Raw genomic sequence first — 22,069 nt, forward strand, 5'->3', positions numbered from 1 at the left:
TATGTAATATTATTATCCCAATTTTACAGATTAAAAAATTGAGGCTTAGAGAGTTTTAGTGATTTGGTTCATGGTTACATGTGTTAGGTAAAATCCAAAACCAGACCTATCCATGTTCAAGCCCCAGCTGTTTGTGTATTAATACTACTATTACCTAGGGTTTATATTGCACATCCACGTTTAAACAGTACTTTACAAATATTATCAAATTTTATCCTCATGACAGTGCTGGGAAATAGGTACTATCTTATAGATGAAGAAATTGAGACCGAACTTAAGTGACTTGCTTAAGGTCACAGAATTAGTAAACACTAGAACTGAGATCAGATTTCAACGCAGGTTTTACTGATTCCAGGTATTTGACAATTCATCAAAAACCTTTTAAGTGACTATTGTTAATTGAATATATGTCATATTCCCCAATTAAACAGATGTTTGAGAAAGGACAGGATAATTTTTCATCCTTTGTCACCCCAGTACTTTGGCATACAGTTAGCCTATCATATAGGTTTATTATATTGAATTGAATTATTGGGAGAATTGTTCAGCTAGTAGCTGAACATAAAACCCTCCACATCTTTCTTAGCCAATGATCATCCAACTTTTGTTTGTCAGAACTCAGGAATGAGCAAGCTTTTCAAGGTCAATCAATTCACTTTGGTATAGCTCTAATTGTTTGATGATGTCTATGGTGTATGGACTTCATTTGACTCTCAATTTTAATAAGAGTCATGAGTCTTTCTATTTGAAACATTTCTAATATCTCATGTCATTTGAGTCTTACTAAAACATTTTCAGATAGTAATTGCAAATTATTTTTATAATTTTCATTTTGTAGATGAGGGTGGTACTTTGAAACTCAAAGAAATCATATGACTCTGCCATGGTTTTGCAACTAGTGAGTAGCCAAATTAGTACTTGGATCTAGGTTATCCATCACCCTCATGTTGCCTCATAATCAGTATGGAATGTACCCATTGCCCATTTCATTTCTATGTCTGATAGGGCAGCTAAAAAGATATAAATGGCAAAGAGTACCAACCCATTCTGTGGACATATGGAGTTTTCATTAAATTGAAGAATGGCTAATATTGCTAAGCAGACACTGGATAGACACTGCAAGGTGACCCTCTGCCAAGCACAAGACAATGTTCCTATGGTTCCTGTATAATACAAAGCAGTGGAAGACCTAACAATTTATTTACATGTATACTTCTATAGAGGACTTGATATGATGGATTGTAATTAAAGGCAAATCACTATAATGGAAAGGATAATGGAAGTGGGAGGTAGGAGACCTAAGTACTAAATATGATCCTGCTCTAAGGTAGCTGTATGACATTGGATGACTAATTTTTTTTCTCTGTAAAATGGATGCTATAGATGTTCTCAAAGGTCCTGTCTAATTCTAGCATTAAGAACAATTATTTAAAACAGGGAGCTATCAGGATGGGGGAAGGGATTTGTCATTTATTATGAAGTACCTACTATATGTCAAATACTGTCATAAGTTTTCCCCATCTTTTTACAAATAGTAATTTCATTTTATCCTCACAAAAATCCTATCATGTAAGTTTTAGTTTTAGTTGAGGGAAACTGAGGCAAATAGAGGTTAAGTTACTTGCCACATAGTGCCATATAGCGCCACATAGCAGCTAAGTGTTTGAGGGAAAATTTGCACTCAAATCTTCCTGACTCAGGGAAGCACTAGTGTTGCTTTACCATTGTGAAACCAATTGTCTGTCTGTCTGTCTGTCTCTCTCTCTCTCTCTCTCTCTCTCTCTCTCTCTCTCTCTCTCTCTCTCTCTCTCTCTCTTCTTTTGGGATGTTGATGATAGGCAGTAGATTGAATGAATATTCTCATTCCCAGAAGCCTTATGGTATCCCAGAGTCTCTATTTTTGATGGATAGAGCCCTAAGGTCTATTTCTCCCCTTTAAGTCATATCACTTCTCCTACTTCTAAGGCACACACAATGGAAGATATTTTCTATCCCCATTTTCCTAGGTGATATTTATGTTCCTTGCAAGTGTAAATATTTCTGAATGTCTTCTAACCATTTCTTTAATATTAAGTTCTACAATTTTGCCAGGAAATAAAAATCAAATTAATCTCATGATTTACATACTTTTCTCTCTCTCCCTCTTTCCCTCCCTCCCTCCCTTTCTTCCTCCCTCTCCTTTACCTTCTTCTCTCTCTCTCTCTCTCTCTCTCTCTCTCTCTCTCTCTCTCTCTCTCTCTCTCTCTTTCTCTCTCTCTCTCTCTCTCTCTCTCTCTCTCTCTCTCTCTCTCTCTCTCTCCTCTCTCTCTCTCTCTGAAACTGTAATGACATTTGCTATGACCTTTCCCATCATCTGTACTATTTCTAAGATCTTTGATTGTAGCTTGGTAGTCCCATGGAATAGCACTTTCAGCCCCGTGGGATATAATATTTCAGAGACTGATAACATGTGATCATTGAGGGAAGCTCAGTACTCTTTGATTATCTACCATTTTCCTTGGCAAAAAGTTGAATTTTTTTTCTTTATCCACAATTATCACTGCCCCATGTATCTTAAACTTTGCCTCTTACATTAATTCTAGTTTTCTCTTTTCCTTGATAGACCCCCCCAAACAAAATAAAACTAAACAACAAGCACATCTTTTGAATGGCCATTTGAACTGCTTTAGGCTGCTTGATTTTAATTTTTGTTTCCCTTTGTTCACTCTGTTTCCTATTTGGATTTCTTCCTCCTCTTTCCACACAGCCCCTCTCAATTTCAGATCCCAAGAAATATTCATTGAACCTTTGAACTAAGTCCTTGAGTTATGGGGAACTGACATACTTTTCACTGGGGTACATATTAGAGCATACTCATGGTGGTAAGTTACTTATCAGAGCTATGCAAGAGGGGGGAATGTGGATGAGGTGACCCATTTACTTAATGTTGGATATTTTGATATCCAGAACAGATTTTTCTCTTGGTCTAGGACTAGGGCCTCGGTTAGTAGATTTTTCCTGATGTAAAAAGCTTCTTTATTATTTTCAACATACTTCTTTTGGTAATTGCTAATTCTGTCACTTGGGGCTGGAGCTAAGACATTTTGCTGATTCTGAAAGGCCCAAGTCAAATGATTTCTCCCTTAGGAACTCTAATCCTACTTGTCATATATGCTTCCCTTAAACTTTGTAAAGTATTTTGTACTTAGCAAACTCTCATCATATAATCTTCTAACTTCATATGATATGGAGCATCACACAATACCTGAGCAATAGTAGATACAATAAATATTGACTGGTTACTGTGTTCATGGCACCCTACACACATATACACATACATATATGTAGCAATTGTATACTGTGTCTACTATGTAGAAAGCAATGGAATAGATACTGGGAAAAATAAAGATAATTAAAATATGATCCTGTCCTTAGAGATGGTCCCAATCTTATGCATATATGAGAGATGATGGTGAATATGATATATGCATATAGATATAATGACTCTACTACACTATACCTACTAATCAAGAAAGCATCTGATAAAAGCACATTTATGGATGGAAAGACAAAGGAAGAATCAACAGGGGAGAGTATGAATGAAGGTCTAGTTGTGGACATACAGAAGAAATGGATCATACATTAATCGCTAGAAGGGTCATCTAGTCTAAAGCCCAGGGCAGCTAGGAGGTATAGTGGATAGAATATTGGGCCTAAATAAGCAAGACTTGTCTTTCTGAATTCAAATTAGGCCTCAGACATTTATTAGCTATAGGATCCTTTATGATACTTAACCTATTTACTTCAGTTTCCTTATCCCTAGTATCTCTGCCAAGAAAACTCCAATGAGGTAGAAAAAAAAAAGAAACATGATTGAAAAATGACTGAATGACAACAGAATCTAAATCCCTCAGGTCCTCAGGACACTGAGGCCTAGAGAAATTAAATGGCTACTCAATAATCACACAAGTTATGTATCAGAGATAAATTTTATTGTACTATGCTACTTTTCTTAGCATATAGTCATATACTCTGGTAGTTGTATAGTTTGGCTAGACTTTCAAGTATGTAGTGGATGGTACTTTGGGATAAAGTTGGAACAATAGTGCAAAGCCAGATACACTCATATAACAACAGTCCTCACCACTGGCTGAAATTCAGGGATGTTTTATTTTTCTTGTAATTCAATAGAATAAGAGTAAGTCAGGATGTGAATAGTTTCTTCCAAAAGTTCTCAGGTCACTGATTCCCAAAGCAGTTTCCTACCCAACATGCCAGTCCTTCTCAGCATCTGTCTAGATTTCACAAAGGGTGTTGTTAAGGGTTCATTGTTCTTTCACTCGTCAGATCCTGTTAGGTGCTTAGGAAATTGTTGTCAATTTTGTCATCCTTGAAAGCTATTCAATTTGGGGCACTTGAAGTTGAAATTACAGAGTCTCAAAGCTAAATTTAAGGGAACAATTTACTGTTCTCCCTAGGAAGAAACAGAACTACAGGATGCAATCTTTGATTTTAGGGATGTTCTGTTCTTAGAACATTGGCTGCTGCCTGTGTGGCTGGACAGGCCATTATTGAATAAAATGTTGAAGAAGGGTACTTAGAGCTGGAAAGGATGACGGAATGTAAGTGAAGTGACCCATATACTTGACATCAGAGTTATTGATAGCCAGGACTGATTTTTCTCTGGGTTTAGTGCCAGGACTAAGATTCTTATCATTGGAATTGGCAATGATTCAATCCAGAGTCTCAGTTAAGTACTGTATTTGCAACAGCCATAAGAGTGGTTTACATTGGATGCGATAAGAAATTATTTACTGTATTTAAAATGGTACAGTGTTTAGAGCATTGATCTTGGAGTGAGAAAGACCTTATTCCAAACACTTGCTAATTATGGAATCTTCAGCAAGTTTTCTGACTTTTCTCAGCCCCTTACTACATTTGTAAAAAGAGAATAGTAGCAGCAACTCCCTAACAAAGCTGTGGCAGAGATCAAATGAAATAATATATGTAAAGTGCTTTGTGAACCTTAAAGTACTATATAAATGCTAGCTATAGTGATGATGAAAATGTTAATGATGGTCCAGATACCTTTTGCATTTGTTGAGTTTTCATACAACACACAATACAAAGAATTCTTTATGGGACTGAAAATAACTTTTATATTGATATTTCCTTTTTAAGACATGTCCTTGATTATACTCCTTGTTATCTTATTTCCAGTTTTAATAAGCAACCCGATGTGTTCTTTGAAAAAGTCAAAGCCAGAGAAGACAAGCAGACTGGAGGCAGGAGCTCAAGCTCTAGGAGCCAAGGAGAGCCAGATTCATTCCATTCACCCACCTTTGTGGAGGCTGAAGTACAAGCCCCAGGGATCATCCACTCCATCTCACACCAACTTGGTGGCAGACTCTTCTCCTTTGCTTTTCCACTGAAATCAAGATTCCTGAAAGGCTCTCAAGAAAGCTAACTGGGACCCAGACAAGGAAACTATATTTTGAAGGAGATAATAAAGGATTTGGATTTTAACACCTGGCTATTCTTGTGGTGATTACTTGGTTGGTTATCTAGTTTAGCATGGTGCTTAATAGTTTTCTAGTTTAGTACATGTACTTAGCTCTTAATATAGTTCTACAAGATTCACACCTATGATAATGTAATTATAAGAGATTTTAGAAAGGCCTGGAAAGATTTATACAAACTGATGCTGAGTGTAATAAGCAGAACCAGGAATATATTGTACACAATAACAGCAAGACTGTGCAATGATTAACTATGAAAGATTTGGTTCTTCTCAGTGGTTCTGTGATCCAAAGCAATCCCAATAGACTTTGGATAAAAAATGCCATCTGCATCCAGAAAAAGATTGAATGTAAATTAACACATGTTGTGTTCACTTCTTTTTTTCTATTTTTTTAATCTCTCATGATTCCTTCCTTTTGCTCTGATTTTTCTCTCCCAACACAATTCATAAAGCAATGTGTGCTTAAAATTAATTAATTAATTTAAAGAGTTCCTTTCTCCTGTTTTTATAATATTCTCCAGATATACAAAACTGTATATGAAAAATATACACACATATGTATATATGATATATATGCATATATATATATATATATATATATAAACATGCATAAACACACATATCTTCTAGATAAATGAAATGGTTTGTAGAAAATTTACTTTTCTGGGCCAGTTTCTAGTTAAGATTGTGTGTGGAACTAATTTCACTTTGAGGTCTGTAACTTTGTGGTGATTTCAGTGTTTCAGGAACAGGGATTCAAATCAAGCCTCCCTTTTCTCCAATTAAACATTATTTCCCCACTGCTTCTTAGCCAAAATTCTGTAGCCTGGAAAAACAAAAACAAAAAAAACCCCAAGAACTTCTCTAATGTAGTTCTTTGCCTCCAGGATTGACTTTAGTCAATCAATAGCTAATTTATGGGATGTTCATAACCTGTGGAAATATACATAATGTTTCTTATCATGGAGATATAGCAATTCACTAGTGTGAGAAATTTAACAAAAATATCAGCAGATTAAAAAAAAAGGAGGAACAGAAAAGAAAAAAATAAAAGGAGATAGGGAAAAGAGTGGAAAAGAATAAGGGAAGCAAGAATGCTGGAATGAGGAAAGGCAAAAAGAAAACCCAAAGGAAGAAAAGAGAATGGTGAGACATAGTAATGAGAAAGAAGCCCAATAGTCAGCATTAATTAATAATAAAATTGCTTTTCAGGCTTGGAAAATGTCTCATTTGATCCTGGTGACAACCTTTTGAGGTAAGTCCTATTATTATCTCCATTTTATATATGAGAAACCAGAGTACAAAACTAGTTAAGTGACTAGTCCAGCTAAGGCACAATTTGGACACAGATTTTCCCAATCCATTTTAATACTTACATGCCACTAGGCAAATAAGATGGATTATAATAGATGGGAAAGTGTAGGAGAGACTGAGGAGATATATAAATAGAAGAGTGAATAAGTGGGAAAAGAAGAAAGAGAAGGGGTAGAGAGAAGATAGTGACTGAAAACCAGCTAGGTGGGAGAAAATGCACAAATGGGAAAAGAGGTTGGACCAACAGTCAAAAAGCTAATAATGTGTAATATTAATTTCATTTAAGTTCAGAGACATAAGGATCTTGGAATTATAGAATATTAGTTCTGGAATGCAAACTTTGAGATCATCCATTACATTCCCCACCTTATCATTTTACAGAGAAAATTGGAGCTCAAAGAGATGTAGGCATTTAAAGTCATTACAATTCATTAGAGTTAGAGCAGGAACCAGAATCAAAGGTAATTTGATCCTTAGTCCATTATTCTTTCTACTGTGTCATCCTGTCTCTTCAAGAAACTTTATTTTGGAGGAGGAGCAAGAAGAAGGTGTGTGATTGTTCTAAAATCTTCAGATGAGTTTTCTTCTCATATAAACAGGATGACCCATAGTTCAGATGTCCAGGTCCAGTAAGGCAAGATAATACCCAATTAGAGACATCCTATGTGTGATAGTGGCTACTTATTAAGGGAGACATTTTCCCCTTAATGGTTTCTCTCATTCTGCCTTTCCCCCTTTATTCCCTTACAATTTTATAAAGCCTCAGCAGAAGTCATAAGCAACCAGAAACTCTTCCTTTTCCTTTAAAGAAAGAATCAGTGAAATTGAAGTGATCAATTCAGAATTATTCATTTCATCAAAAGCATAGACTCTAGGCATATGTAAGATGTTAGGGAAGATAAGGAATGAAAAAAGTGTGCTGAATAGAGATGCTGAAGGGGACTGGGATGTTTATCTGTGGTCTCAGTTTATGACTACCATTTTGGGAGTTGATCAAATCATGAGGCATGGGATGATATTGTTGAGTAAATAGGAGAGATACCTATTCTCAGTCACCTCGACCTCATTCTGGAAGTCACTTCTGCATTCTGGCAAACAAGAAAAGAGACAAAACAAAAGAAGGAAATTCTAGGCTAGGTATCTGGAGAGTTAATGAGTTTCTTGTAAGAGAATACAGCTGCTGTTGTCTCATTTTGCTAATCAAGACAAAGTAAAGGAGATTAGGATAGGAGAAGTGAGTACCTAATTGGTAACAACCAAAAAGGCTTTTTGGAGAGCTCCAATGTGGGCCATCAATGCTATCCAGTAGTACTGCAGAGTAGGCTTTTTCTACTCTCTCCCAATCTGTAACTCATGTCTCTGGGCCTCAGGGAGGTCTATAGTTTTGAGGGCTTCCATAGGCATGCAGGTTTGGATTATTTCAAATATAGAGTAAACAGCCTCACTATGGCTCCAAGAAACTTTTGCATTCACAGTGGCCACACTCTAGTAAAACTGTGTTGAATGATGTGTAAACAGGATTGTAGGTAATTGGCCTCAAACCTGTGGATGAATTAGTAGAATGTCTATTCTAAGAATGTGAAGCCTCTCCCTGTTAGAATAGATGGAGGAGAACAATTTGTTCTAAAGTCCATGAAGATGACAGAAGCAGGTGCTGTAAAATGCTTAGGGCTTAATCAGATATTGAATATGTCAAGATCATCCACTGGATCTTGAGCTATCACCAATTATTTTGGATTTGGTTTCTTGCCACTGAACTCTGATGACTTCATTCTGGAGAAGAAGCTGATGGCTGTACAACTCTGCCTTACTTAAAACTAATTCATTTGCAAGTGAAGACATCACCTGGTCTTTGAAAAAATGAAGGATGAACAAAACTATTATAGTGGGAGGAAACTTCAGGTGCTGAGCCAATAGTATCTGGAATGAATCAAAAGTTATCTACTTTTTTTGGCAAATTTTTGAAATGCAGAAAGTTGGGGCCACAGCCAGAAGGGCAATGAATGCAGTCTGATCTGAGGCTTCCCACAAAATGGAAACCAAGAGGAATACACCAATATCAGGATGCTAGTTATATCCTGGAGCTATAGGATTACAGTTAGTGTGAGTTAGGAGAGCTGGAGCTGTGTAGATGTTTGCTCCATAGTATATGCAAATGATTAAGGACCTGGAATAAAATCCACTTACTAGAAATCCTAGGTCTCTAAGATCCCATTTCTTGCCTTCTCAAAAGCTCAGACTTAATCATTTAAAGAGAGAAAAATCAGACAGAATCACTCAGGGTCTGTTAATATACAATACAGATGAAATGATACACTATAATTCTCCTTTTTTTCAGGTATCTCCTAGCTAGAGCAGCTAGGTGATACGATGTATAGAGCATAGTATAAAGAACTTAGAAAGAATCACAGAGAATCATTTCTTCTTCAAACTTCTTGATTGGATGATATGTCTCCAGCCATGTTAGGAATGTAAAGTGATACAGGAAGACTGAATTTTTCTTGTGTGGCCTTAAACTGTCATAGAATGACAGAATTTCAGAGTGAGAAGGGGCCTCTGTATTTCTCTTGCCCAAGCCTTACCTGAACATGAATTCTTTCAACAATGTCCCCAATGAATGGTCATCTAGACTTTGCTTGGAAAGCTCCAGTGAGGGTGTCAGCTGGGTGAACTCATTACCTCTACTTTTGGATAGCTCTCATTGTTAAAAAAATTACTTTTCACATTGAGCTGAAATCTGTCTTTATACAGCTTCCACCTAGGGCTTCTACTCCTGCTCTCTAGGGTCAAGCAAAAAAGGTTTAATTTCCTTTCGCCAAGACAACTCTTCAAATGCCAGAACATAGCTCTCCTGTCCCTAGAGGCAATTCCTAAATGGGGACCCCTTAAAATGTATTGAGTCATGGCAGGATTTCTCAAATAAATGAGTAACCTTCTAAAGTAATTTTAAAGGAGACTGTACTTATTTTGGAAGTTTAAATATTGTCATTAAAAATAATTTTCATTATGTTCTCATCACATCCCATATACTCACACAAATGATACATTTGTATGGCTTTAGAATCATATAATGTCAAGAGTTAAAAATTTAGAGGTCATTTAAAACAATTCTTAGGTAAATTATGACTAGTATGCACTCACAGACTCAAGTGATCATCTCACCCTGATTGGAAATATGCAGTCATAGAAGATCACTGTATTCCCAGATAGCTTTTTCCTCTTTGAGGTGCCTCCAACATATTTTATAACTACTACCCACTAATTGCCATAAGTTAATTCTCATAGTTTGGTCTTTGATCTATCATCCTGATCACAGTTCTCTAAAAGGATTCCATTTTATGAATGTGCTTCTGAATATTCCATATATAGTAAGACTGAGGCCAACAGTGACATTCTGTGAGTTATCAAATTCTTTGCATATTCCCTTTGAAAAGAAAACATAATTGAACTATCTTATCATAATAATAATACCTAACATTTATTTACATAGTGCTTTAAATTTCAAAAAATGCTTTATAAACACCTTCTTTTTGTTCTTAAACTACCTGAGAAAGATATACTATTATTATCTCCATTTTATATGAAAAAAACTGAAGTAGAAAGCAATTCAATGACTTGTCTAGAGTCATACAGATAGTAAATGTCTGGGTTTGAATTTGACACTTGTCTTTCTGACTTCAGATCCTATGATCTATACATTGTATCATCTAGCTGCTCTAGCTAGGAGATTCCTGAAAAAAAAAGGAGAATTATAGTGTATCATTTCATCTGTATTGTATATTATTAACAGAGCCTGCGTGATTCTGATTTGATGTCTTTCTCTCTTAACATGATTAAGTCTTTGCTTTTGAAAAGGCAAGTTATTACTTGGGGGTCTATACATATTCTGGGCAGTATAGTAACTCAGGAAAAAAATAAATGCTGGCCTATTCTGTCTGATAAGAAAGGGGCCCATGGGCTTAATGAGAAACCCATATTCTCTGCCTTTGTATTGCCTTTGACTTTTTATGAGCCAACAGTAGTGTTGGGATTTTGTTTTAGACTTATAATAGTATTCACTTAGCTAATTATATACAGCTTAAAAAGAGAGAAAAAAAATCATGAATTTCCAGAATGAATAAAGGATGGCTTTGATATTCTCAGCTTTGAGGACTATAAATAATTCCATTTTCTTTTATTAATGGCAATTGATTGTCAAAATACTAAACCAAGATTTCTATAGCATTTTAAAGTTTACAAAGCATTTTTCTTACAATTTTATGAGACTCATAATCAGGAAATCTTATTCCAGTTTTTAATTGAATAGTATACAAAACACATGAGCATATTCACTTACATAAAAAAGACATAAGGTGATATGTACATGTGCTTTTTTGCTGCTCACTTGTTTACCTTTGCTTAGTTCAGAGAAGTGAAATTGGTTATGTAAGACAATCAAATTTTATCATATTGGAGGTATACTTCCAAAGTACATGACCCATATGGGTTGGCAGTTGTATGGTATTATACCAATGTGACCAAAGGGTTTCAAATCCAAGGCATCTTTGGATATATTAGAGTAGGCCAGGTCTAGATAAATTGGTGGAATTCCTTGGAATTGGTGCTTATTATTATGGATATTCCTCGATTTCCATTCACTGTCAAATATTACTTGCACATATATGCCCCACATCATTTCTCTGAGGAAAGGGACCTGACCTAACAAATCTGTGTCAAGTATATTCTTTTACTAGCTCAAACTCCATGTATATAAAACCCTTGGCCAACAAGAGAGGTGATGTTCAGCTATCGTGTGGGTCCCCTAGCTGTGAGCAATACTAATCCTATTGTCATATGTCCATTGTCAGATATATTGCACTAGTTTAATGGTAATACCTTTATCTCTACTTCAGATATATCTTTTAGTTTATGTCTTCCCAGCACAAAGTATCATGAAGTATCATCATTTGTTTAATGTTGTCGGCATACATCCAGCCCAGCTAGCCAAGGCAGAAGAGAACATCCCCTCTGGAATAGCCAGGAGATGAGTTGGGCACTGAAAAGAATCTAGCTCATTATTTTCAGGTTACTTACAAAAATGCCTTTGGTCATTCTTGTATGAACTAAATGATTCTGAGTCATTACTACAGCAACAACAGCAATAATAGCAACAGAGAGACCTGTTTGTTGCTTTCCCAATTGTGTCATCAAAGTCTTTACACATCATTGAGAAATGGTTGAAGCTGTTGATTTTTCCTAGTGATGCTCTGTGGCTATCAAATTGCTTGGAGGTTACTTGGAAAAATTCTTCAAGTGCACAGTTTTTAATAGACATTTCCTGGTAATGAATCAATGAATGTATCAATCAAAAATCAACTAAGCACTGGGCACTAGGAATACAAAGACAGACATTAAATAGGCCTTGCATTCAAAAAGCTCAAATTCTACTGGGGAGTATAATATATAAAAATAAATATAGAGTTTTTTGAGGATGGGAAAGCACTAGAAACTGGGGCACTGGGAAAGGCCTCAGTGCACAAACTGATCTTTGAAGGAAATATTCTGAGAGTGGAAGTATGAAAGGTGAACCTTAAAGATAAGTATATAGCCGATGCAAGAGCCTGAAGATGGTAGGTGAATGTCCCATGTGTAAAACAGCAAGAAGGACAGTTTGGCTAGACCACAGTATGGATAAAAGTAAGAAATGTTTAATAAAGCAGGGAAAGTTATTGGGGTTACATTGTGAAGAGCTTTAAATGCAAAACAAAAGAGTTCAAATCTAATCTAACCCTAAAAGTTTCAGGAAGTCACTGAAATTTACTAAGTAGAGTGACATAATCAGACTTGCTTTTAAGGAAAGTCACTTTAGCAGCTATATGGAGGATGATATGAAGGAAAGAATTGAGCCTAGAGCAGGAAAACTAACTGGAAGCTATTGTAATAGTCCTGGTAAAGGTCATGAAGACATGTACTAGGTGAGAGACTTGGTAGAGAGAAGGGAGGGATATGAAAGATGAAGTTGAGGTAGAATTCACAAAACTTGGCAACTGATTGGACATAAGTGGTGAGGAAGAATGAGATGTCAAGGATGAAAAAAGCTTGTGAACATGGACCACTAGAAGGATGATTGTATCTTTCATGAAAAATTCAAAAGTTCATGGATTTGGGGAGGAGGGAAGGTAATGGATCTGTTTTAGACATATTGAATTTGACATACCTATGAGATATATCCAGAATAAAATTTTCAAAAGGCAGTTGGTGATGTAGGATTAGCGCTTGACAGAACTTGGTAGAGTATCCAACTAGGGTTGGATATAAAGATCCTGTAGCTGAATTTGTTATCTCTCTTTTTTTTTAAATCACAGAGATATTTATTTTCAAGGACTACCTCAATTACCACCATGAAACCACTCTGATGTTTTTCCTATTTGAATCCCCATAGAAATGAGAGCCATTAAACCATGGGGCTACGGGTCTAGAATTGGAAGGAAAGTTAGAAATTATCTAGATTAATCCCCTTATTTTACAGATGAGTAAACTGAGACTTAGAGAGGTACAGATGTCACTAAGTTTAACATTTGATTCAACATTATTTTATAATTTAAGTTACATCATGGGCAAAAACATTGATTTTTACCAAAGATTTTAAAGTCTTTAAGGACAGACTTTTTCTCATGCTTTGTTTCTGTCATAACGCCCAATTTCTGTTTAAAAGAATTTTTTATTTTTTATTTTTTATTTTTTTTTGCAAAGGAACTGCATGTTTCTAGGGTGGGTAAGTTTAGATTACCCAAGTAAAATATTACTCAACAATGGGATACAGTACAATGGGAAGTCTGGAAGACTGCCAGATCTTGGGAAAATACTGATTACAAGCAGAGGGTCTAACTTTGAGATCAGCCCTACTTCTTTCATGTAAAGAAAGGCAGTATTATATAATACAATTTATCCTGGACATGGATTTGAGACCAGGAATAAAGTTCAGATTCTCATTAGATTTATAATTACAGGCAACCTATCTCCCTTCTTTGAATCTCCATTTCCTCCTCTGTAACAAAGAGGGCAAAGATACATTGCTTACCTCTTAGGACTCTTAGTGATGTGGGTTGATTACTTTCTAATTCCCAGCCCCCATGAATTTCAATGGGAGATATCTGGGGCTCTCCCAACCCCCATGGGATCTGAGCTAACTTGGGCTGTCCCAGCCCCCATTCTGATGATCTGCTCAGGTTTCCCCAACCCCCACCCCCAGCACAAACAGTTCCTTATCTAAAAACCCATTGAATTTTATTCAAATTCTAACCCTGGCTGAAATCTAACCAGGAGCCAACATGGGACTCTACCCACAGGCCCCTTCAAAATTACCCAAAGCCCCCCATTATAAAAAGGGGAACCCTGGAGTCCACTCTTTGCAGGAGCCCAAACATGGCCAACTTATGCCAGCTATATCAAGGGTTCCTGCCCACCTGGTGTCAGTACTGGCCCTGGTGTCTTCTACCTTCCAACCTTACTTCCAAACCCCACAATAAACTTCTTTTATTAATCTAAGTTTTCAGGTCTATAAATTCCTTTACAGAGAACTCTTGCTCTGCTATTAGACCTCATTTAACTCTGTATCCTTGGGCCGAATCCAAAAGGATTGTAGGGGAGCTCTATTTGACTCCCAGTACCCCGAACCTGCCACTAGACCTCAATTAACCCTAATTTCACTTAGGTACCCCTTATCTAATTCTCATCATTAGGACAGAGTCCTAAGGTTGCTTTGTCAACCTTAATGCATTGTGTTCATATTGTTTTCTAAGTGGTTCTGTTGATTAAGAATGTTCATTTAAACTCCACTTTTTGGTTTAGGGAACTAGCTCCTCAAGGGCAGAAAGTAAAATTCTGAATGTGGTAGATGCAATATTTATTACATTAAATTGTACTACAGACCCCATACAGCAAAATGCAGCATATTTAGGCATTTCTCAGATTTGGTTGTGGTTTTTTTTTTTTTTTTGACATTAGCATCTATAAGAAATGAGATGTATGTCATTTGAAGGTTTAAAACAATATCCCCAATATACAGCATTCTAATTCCACCATTATTTTTCTTTTTAAAAAAAAACGAGTGAAATATTTGGGAATCCTAAGCTATTGTTCAGCTGTACATGTATTTTCTGTTTGGGATTTTAAAATTTATCTTCATCCTCTCACCATCTGTTTTGATATGATGAACCCATCTGCCACAATATTTGTCAGTATTTGAATCAGTGTATATTGAAGGTTGTCATAGGAGGTGAGAAAAAAACAATATTGCAAATAATCTCTCTTACTACTTGTTATGTTTAAAATTGTATCTAGCTTTACATTGTCAGGTGATTCTGAAATCTACACATTGTTCCATTAGCATCAACAAATCAGGTTTAGAATGATCATATTAACTTTTGATGTAGCCTTAGTCATCAATATTCATTGGGTTATAACATTGTGCTTAATACTAGGGCTACAAAAGCAAAAAAAAAAATCTGTTTTTAATTTATAATTTAAGGGACTAGGGATGAAAGTAAGCATCCTGCATAAATATAAATAAATACAAAGTTCATATAAAATAATTTTGAGAGATGAATGCTCATAACTAGAAGAATTAGAAAAAGATTTCATTGAGGAAATAGTTCCTGAATTATTATCTAAAAGAACACAGGAAATCTAAGAAGAAAAGATGAGAATGCAGTGAATTCTAGCCAATAGGAACATTCTGTATATATTCATTGGGGTGGGAAATATAATGGTGTCTAGAGGTAGCAGCTATTAGAGGAATTTGATTGGAATCAAGAGAATGTGAAAGGAAGTACTATAAAACAAGATTGAATAGGTATATTAGAACCTTATTGTGAAAGGCGTCCAGTAATATGATTAGGTTTTTGTATTTCCTGCAGGCAATAAAAAAGGAACAAATGAAGATTTTGGGGTAGAGAAATGACATGGTTTGACCTGTATTTTAGACATATGCATTAACAACAGATTAAAGACAAGTGAAACTGGAAATAGGAAGCCTAATTAGAAGGCTGTAGCAATAGTCCAGGACAAGGCAAAGGTAATGAGTCAAGTAAAATGATATTTGCCAACAGCAATTCAATTTGATTCAATTCAACAAGTGCTTATTGAAGCCACTATATGCTTAGGGCTGTGTTGTACAAAAAAAAATACAAAAGAAATTCATGGCAGACCTGAAAAAAGTAATCCAAAATAAAATATCATGGCATAGTTGAATGGTAAATGAGGAAATGAGTAATAATGGAAATGAAGACTCATTAGAAAAAAGATATCAGATGGATATATAGGGAAAATTTCAAAAAGGAAATAGATTTTGAAATAAACTTTGGAGCATGCATGGAATTGAAATGGATAAAAAAGAGGGAGAAAGGCATCCTTCCTTAAATGATTATTATACAAATTTAGAGTGGAATGCCTGGTGAATGGTAATCAGCACACTTAGGTTGGGTTAGAAGGATAGACTCTATGGTTCTTTCAATTTGGAAAATTAGTGAATGAATTAAATCTTCACCAATAGATGATTCTGAAGGGACTCAGTTGGTTAAAGATGAAGATATGTTGTGAGAAAGAACAAGAAAATTGGAAAATCCACCTAAAGCTGGATTTGAACTAATATCTTTCTGAATTCAATGCTCTTCATTAAATTCAGAATTCAGAGCCCCTCAATGAAGTCACTCCCATTGTTCTTTCCATGGTTCCACCTAGCTGCCCCTTCTTGATAGTAAACAGAAATCAGATCAGTTCAAAAAGATTAAAATTTACACAAGAGTAAATGAACCTTTTAGATGGCATTGAGGTGATATTTCAGTTTAACCAAAAGCAAAATATCAATTTCACTCAAAGAGAAATTCCATGAAGTATCTAGGGAAGAAATTTGGAATGTATTTTGGAGCCAGTTTCCTCCACCTCTCTTCTTTGCAAAGTTTGCCTACTTGTTTGTAACTTTGGCTATTATTTAGATTTCAGAATAATCTCGGGCTTCAGGATTCCTTTCTTTTCATTCTCATTCAGCATTGCAAACTATTTACTTGTCTTTTCCAGATATCATCAGAAAATCAGCAGAATTGTCATCCTGCAATATGGAGAAGGGCCACATACTTACAATCTTATTGCAATTTCCTTCTGAGAAGCTTGGAACCTGGGGAAGAAGGAAATCTCAAAGCCTCTTAAGGACTTACCCCAGATGGTGTTTTTGTGTAAGTAGCATTTGGGGGGAGGAAATAAAACTTAACTAGCAGAAACAAAGGACTATCCTCTGCTCTTCTGAGGGATAGTAAGCAAGCAGGAAAGCTAAAGACTTTTCAACTGAAAATTCATCCCTGTAGATTGCCAATATTTAGTGGGACAGATAGATCTCTCAGAGTAGAAGAGAGAGACCGGTTTCCTAGCCTCTTCTGCTCCCTGACTACACAGAAATCATAATCTTCCTTGGAAAGGGTTTGGAAAAATACTAAATGTATCTATTCATATCTCTTCTTGAGCTATCTGTCAATACATTTAGACACTCTTTGTGGATATATAGAGTCCACATGGATTACACATACCTTACAACTTCAATACTTCTATGAAGTGAGGGATTGGGAGAGATAAAGACTAAAATGAGGAATAGTCTCAATTCTTAAGAAAATTACATTCTTCTGCATGATACAGTGTGAGAGTAGATGAAGAAAAGGCAGGTGATTTGGGGATGGGGGAGAGTACTAAAAACTAGGAGCAGCAGGGAAGGCTTCTCATAGCAGGTAGCATTTGAGCTGAATCTTGAAGGAGGCAAAAGATGCATACAAGATGTACCTATTTCACAAAGTTGATGTGAGATAATAGTACTTTAAGGTTTATTAGCCTCATTTTACAGATGAGGACACTGAGATAGAGATTAAATGACTTGTGCAGGGTCACAGAATAAATGTCTGAAACAGGATTTGAATTCAGATCTTCTTGACTCCAGTTTCCCATTGTACCACCTAACTATTTAGCTTTAGTAGTAGTGATGGTAGTGACAATGGTAGTAGGTAGAAGAAGAGGAGGAGGAAGAAATAGAAGAAGAGGAGGAAGAAAAAAAGGATGAGAAGGAAGAAAAGAAGAAAGAGGACGAGGAGGAGGAGGGAGAGGAGGAAAAGGAGGAAGAGAAGGAGGAGAAGAGGAGGAAGAGGAGGAGGAAGAGAATTAGTAGTAGTAAAAATAGCAGCAATAGTACCAGCAGCAACAGTAATAGTGGTAATAATAGAAACAGCAGCAGCAGAAGGAGTAGAAGTAAGAGTGGGAGTAGAAGTAGTATGCACCAAAATGAGAAAGGGAAATAATCTAGACATTGGAGACAGTTTGTAAAAAGGACTGAAAATAGGAGATTAAATGTCTACAGTAAACATATTTACTTAAAATGAATGTCCATTGAGTTTCTATACTTTCATAAGAGTGGAAAATCACAAGGACCTCCCAAAGTTTTAGTAAGTTCCAGGCATCAAATACCACCATGAGAAATTTTTATTATCTTGCTAGTATTAAAAAAATTAATCATGAGATTTAATTACAAGGAGAATGACTGACAAGAGTTTAATCATGAGGGATTTATTAGGAGGAGAGTGACTAAGCAAGAGAAAATTTTGCCATAATTAGGACATTCTTCAATAGAAACACTTTCGGAAAAGCTAACCAGTGAAATACGTTCCTGGTTCCTTATTTGCTTAAAATCAGTTATAGGAAGCTTATAACTAAAGATATTTTCCATACTGTGTTTTCTGGGGCTTTAAAATATTCTATTTTCTTTTGGTTTAATGTGTTTTCTATTTTCATTTTCCTAGAATTTAGTACTAGGTGTCATCATAAGAAGTGTAAGGTAGATTATACTCTTAATAAAGCAGTTAGCCAACCATAAATTCAGTGACCATTTTCTGTATGGTGGTAGTGGGATCATGGATAAAAAACAGTCCCTATCATGACCCTCTCAATGAATGTCTTGATGTTAGCCTTGGGAACTGAAAGATTCTCCCAAGTAGAATTTTAAAAACAGGTGGAGATGTTTGGGGAATCAATGATTAGAGCAAAGGAGTTAGGAGTAGTGGGATAGGATAAACAGCCTGGGGAAAAGTGATTATTCAGGTCCTTGAAAGCTAGAGGGAGCAGTTTGGACAAAGAAGGAAGGAATCCAGGAATCTTAATATTGAGAAGACTTAAATTAGAGATTACCAAATCTGAACAATGGGAGACAGCATAAATCTGGAATAGAGAACCTGAGTTTAAATGCTGCTTCTGATGTATATTTTACCTTTTGACTTTGAATAATTCTTTGGAATTCTTGGATTTTAATTTTCTCATTTGCAAAATGAGGAGCTTGGATTAGATATAGTTTGAGGTCCCTTCCAGTTTTTGATGTATGATTCATTGAACTCATTTTAGAGATAAGAAAATGGAAACCCAGAGAGAGGAAATGGTTTAACCCAAATCACACAGCCAGCTAGTAGCAAAGTAACACAGTCAGCACCAGAACCAGGGTATTTGTTGCAAATAAAAACATTTATAGGTTTTTGAACAGGAATATAACAATATAAAATATGCTCCTGGCAGAGGGCTGTAAGGGGGGCCTGGAAAAATGAAAGAATGGGGCAAAGTAATCAGCTAAGAGACCTTTAGAGTGACTCAGATGTAAGGTGATGAAAGCTGAGGTGATGGTGATGGCAATGGAAATGGAATACAGGGGATGTAGAACACTATGGTTCTCAATTCAAAGGCAACCCTACTTTATAGAATTATAAATTTAGAGTGGAAAGGGACCTGAGAAGTCTAATCCAAAACTCTTGTTTTATACATGAGGATACTGGAAAGGAGAGAGGTTACATTAAAGGCAGCTAGTTAGAGCAATGGATGGAACACAAGACTTGAATTCAAATTCAACAGCAGAAACTTCCTAGCTGTTACTTATGATGAATCACTTAACTCTGCTTTCTTTCTCTTAACTGTAAAATGGGGATAATAAAAGTACTTACCTACTAGAGTTTTTGTGAAGATCAAATGAGATATGTGTAAAGTGTTTAACTCAATATCTAGCACAAAGTAGGTAATAAATGCTTCTCTCCCTTCTTTCAGATGCAGTGATTTCTATGGCACCTTACAGCTCTATCCCTTATTTTTGGATGAACAGTTATGACTGGTATTTTGTGGTCTGAGATTTCTAAAGACAGCTTTTTTTAAATAAGGTAATAATGGAATCACATCCACCAGAGTCTTGGTCAGCTAAAGATGACCAATTTGGGATAAGGAGTAAAATTGAATTCCTTATTTTTGCCTTTGGCAGCAAACACCAGAATAGAGGTGTTAGCTCCATTGCTCTGGCATCTTTCCAGCTCAGGCAATTACATTTTCCTTCCCTCTGGCAATGAACAGCCTGGCATCCTTTTGCATTTTCTACTCCCCCAGTCAGCTTCAAGGGACTTATTTGGGAAGCATGAGCAAATTAGTGCCATGTAACCAGAAAATTCAAAAGGGAGTTTGGGATGGTTGGAGCTACCAAGGAGCTGTGATAATGCAGTGTAATTGTTGTCAGGAGGGAAGAGATAGAGCCTAAGCAAGCAACTGAAAGGCTGGGAGTTCAGAGATAAAGATAAAGCATCGAAAGAGAGCTAGACTTGGAAGGGACTTTAGAGGGTATCTAGAGTCTAGGTCAATTCCCCCTCCCCCATTTTACAGATGAGAATATTGAGGTTCAAAGAAATTAGGTGACTAACTCAAGTTCATCCAAGAAGATCCCAAGCAGGTAGTCTAGGTATCTTCATTTGACCTGAGGTCATCTGACTCCAGAGACACTGCTTTTTGATATTGAATCACCCTTTCTCTCAAAATTGGATCCTACTCTCTCTGTGGCGAGGTTGTTTGAGCTCTTTCTACTTATCAACTAACTTGTTGATAAGAAATGTATGTCCTAGGATACCAGAAGCAACAAATTGTGTCAATATCTGAACAGTCCTGCAAAGCATTATGTTGTAGTGGAAGAAGCACTGGATTTGGACTAAGAAGAATCTGGATTTAAATCTTACAACACATCTCCTTCTGAGTTTTTCACTCCTTACATAATACTTCCTTCTGAGAACTCTCTAATTCCACTGTAAAGTTGCAGCTGACCTACCTACTTTATGTTTTCATTCTCCAGCTTCTTTTTCTGTGTCTTTGCAGTAACTATCCCTTATTCTTGCTCATTTTTGTTCTTTATCCAAGTCTCTTAGAATCCTTGAATTTCTTCTAATCTTAGCTCACATACATTCTTCTGTAGCTGTACTTTCCTAGTCTCCCCCAACTTTTTGTGCCTTCCTTTTTCATATTACCTTCCATTTCCTCTTTATGTATCTATCTCCCTGACATGTAAGCTCCTCAAGGCCAGGAATTGTTTTGTCACTTTGACATTTAACACAGTGCTTGGCAAATAGCAAGAGCTTAATAAATGCTTTTTGGTTGGTTGATTGTAATTCTTCTTATCTCTGATATCAAGGAAACATCCTGGGGTGGGAGGGCCCCTGTTTTCTCAGACAGGCTCTTTGAACTTTCTCAATTTCTGCCTCTAGCTTAGCCTTATGAGAGGTCAGCTCAGTTGATCAGTCACAAATCAACTCATAAACCAACCTTCCTTCCTTCCTTCCTTCCTTCCTTCCTTCCTTCCTTCCTTCCTCCCTCCCTCCCTCCCTCCCTCCCTCCCTCCCTCCCTCCCTTCCTTCCTTCCTTCCTTCCTTCCTTCCTTCCTTCCTTCCTTCCTTCCTTCCTTCCTTCCTTCCTTCCTTCCTTCCTTCCTTCCTTCCTTCCTTCCTTCCTTCCTTCCTTCCTTCCTTCCTCCCTTCTTTCTTTCCTTTCTTCCTTCCTTTCCTGAGGCAATTGGGGTTAAGTGTCTTGCCCAGGGTCACACAGCTAGGAAGTGTTAAGTATCTGAGATCAAATTTGAACTTGGGTCCTCCTGACTTCAGGGCTGGTGCTCTATTCACTGAACCATCTAGCTGTCCCTTATCTCATTATTTCTGAAGCAAACACAGAGTCAAAGATACTTACATTATGTTTTACCTGTCTCTGAACATTTCCACTGCAAGGGAATATTCTTAACAAGTTAGGCCTAAGTAGCTGATTCTTTTTTCATAAGTGTTGCTATGCAAAGGAGAGGGAAAAAATGAAAAGAAAAGAAAAAAAAAACAGTAGAGAGAACCTACTTTAAGCAGGAGAGCCATTCTAAAGGTTTTATTCTTTCCTGGCTACAAAAAAGAAGCATCA

The sequence above is a fragment of the Sminthopsis crassicaudata genome, chromosome 3 (genome assembly GCF_048593235.1).
Source record: "Sminthopsis crassicaudata isolate SCR6 chromosome 3, ASM4859323v1, whole genome shotgun sequence".
Taxonomy (NCBI): domain Eukaryota; kingdom Metazoa; phylum Chordata; class Mammalia; order Dasyuromorphia; family Dasyuridae; genus Sminthopsis; species Sminthopsis crassicaudata.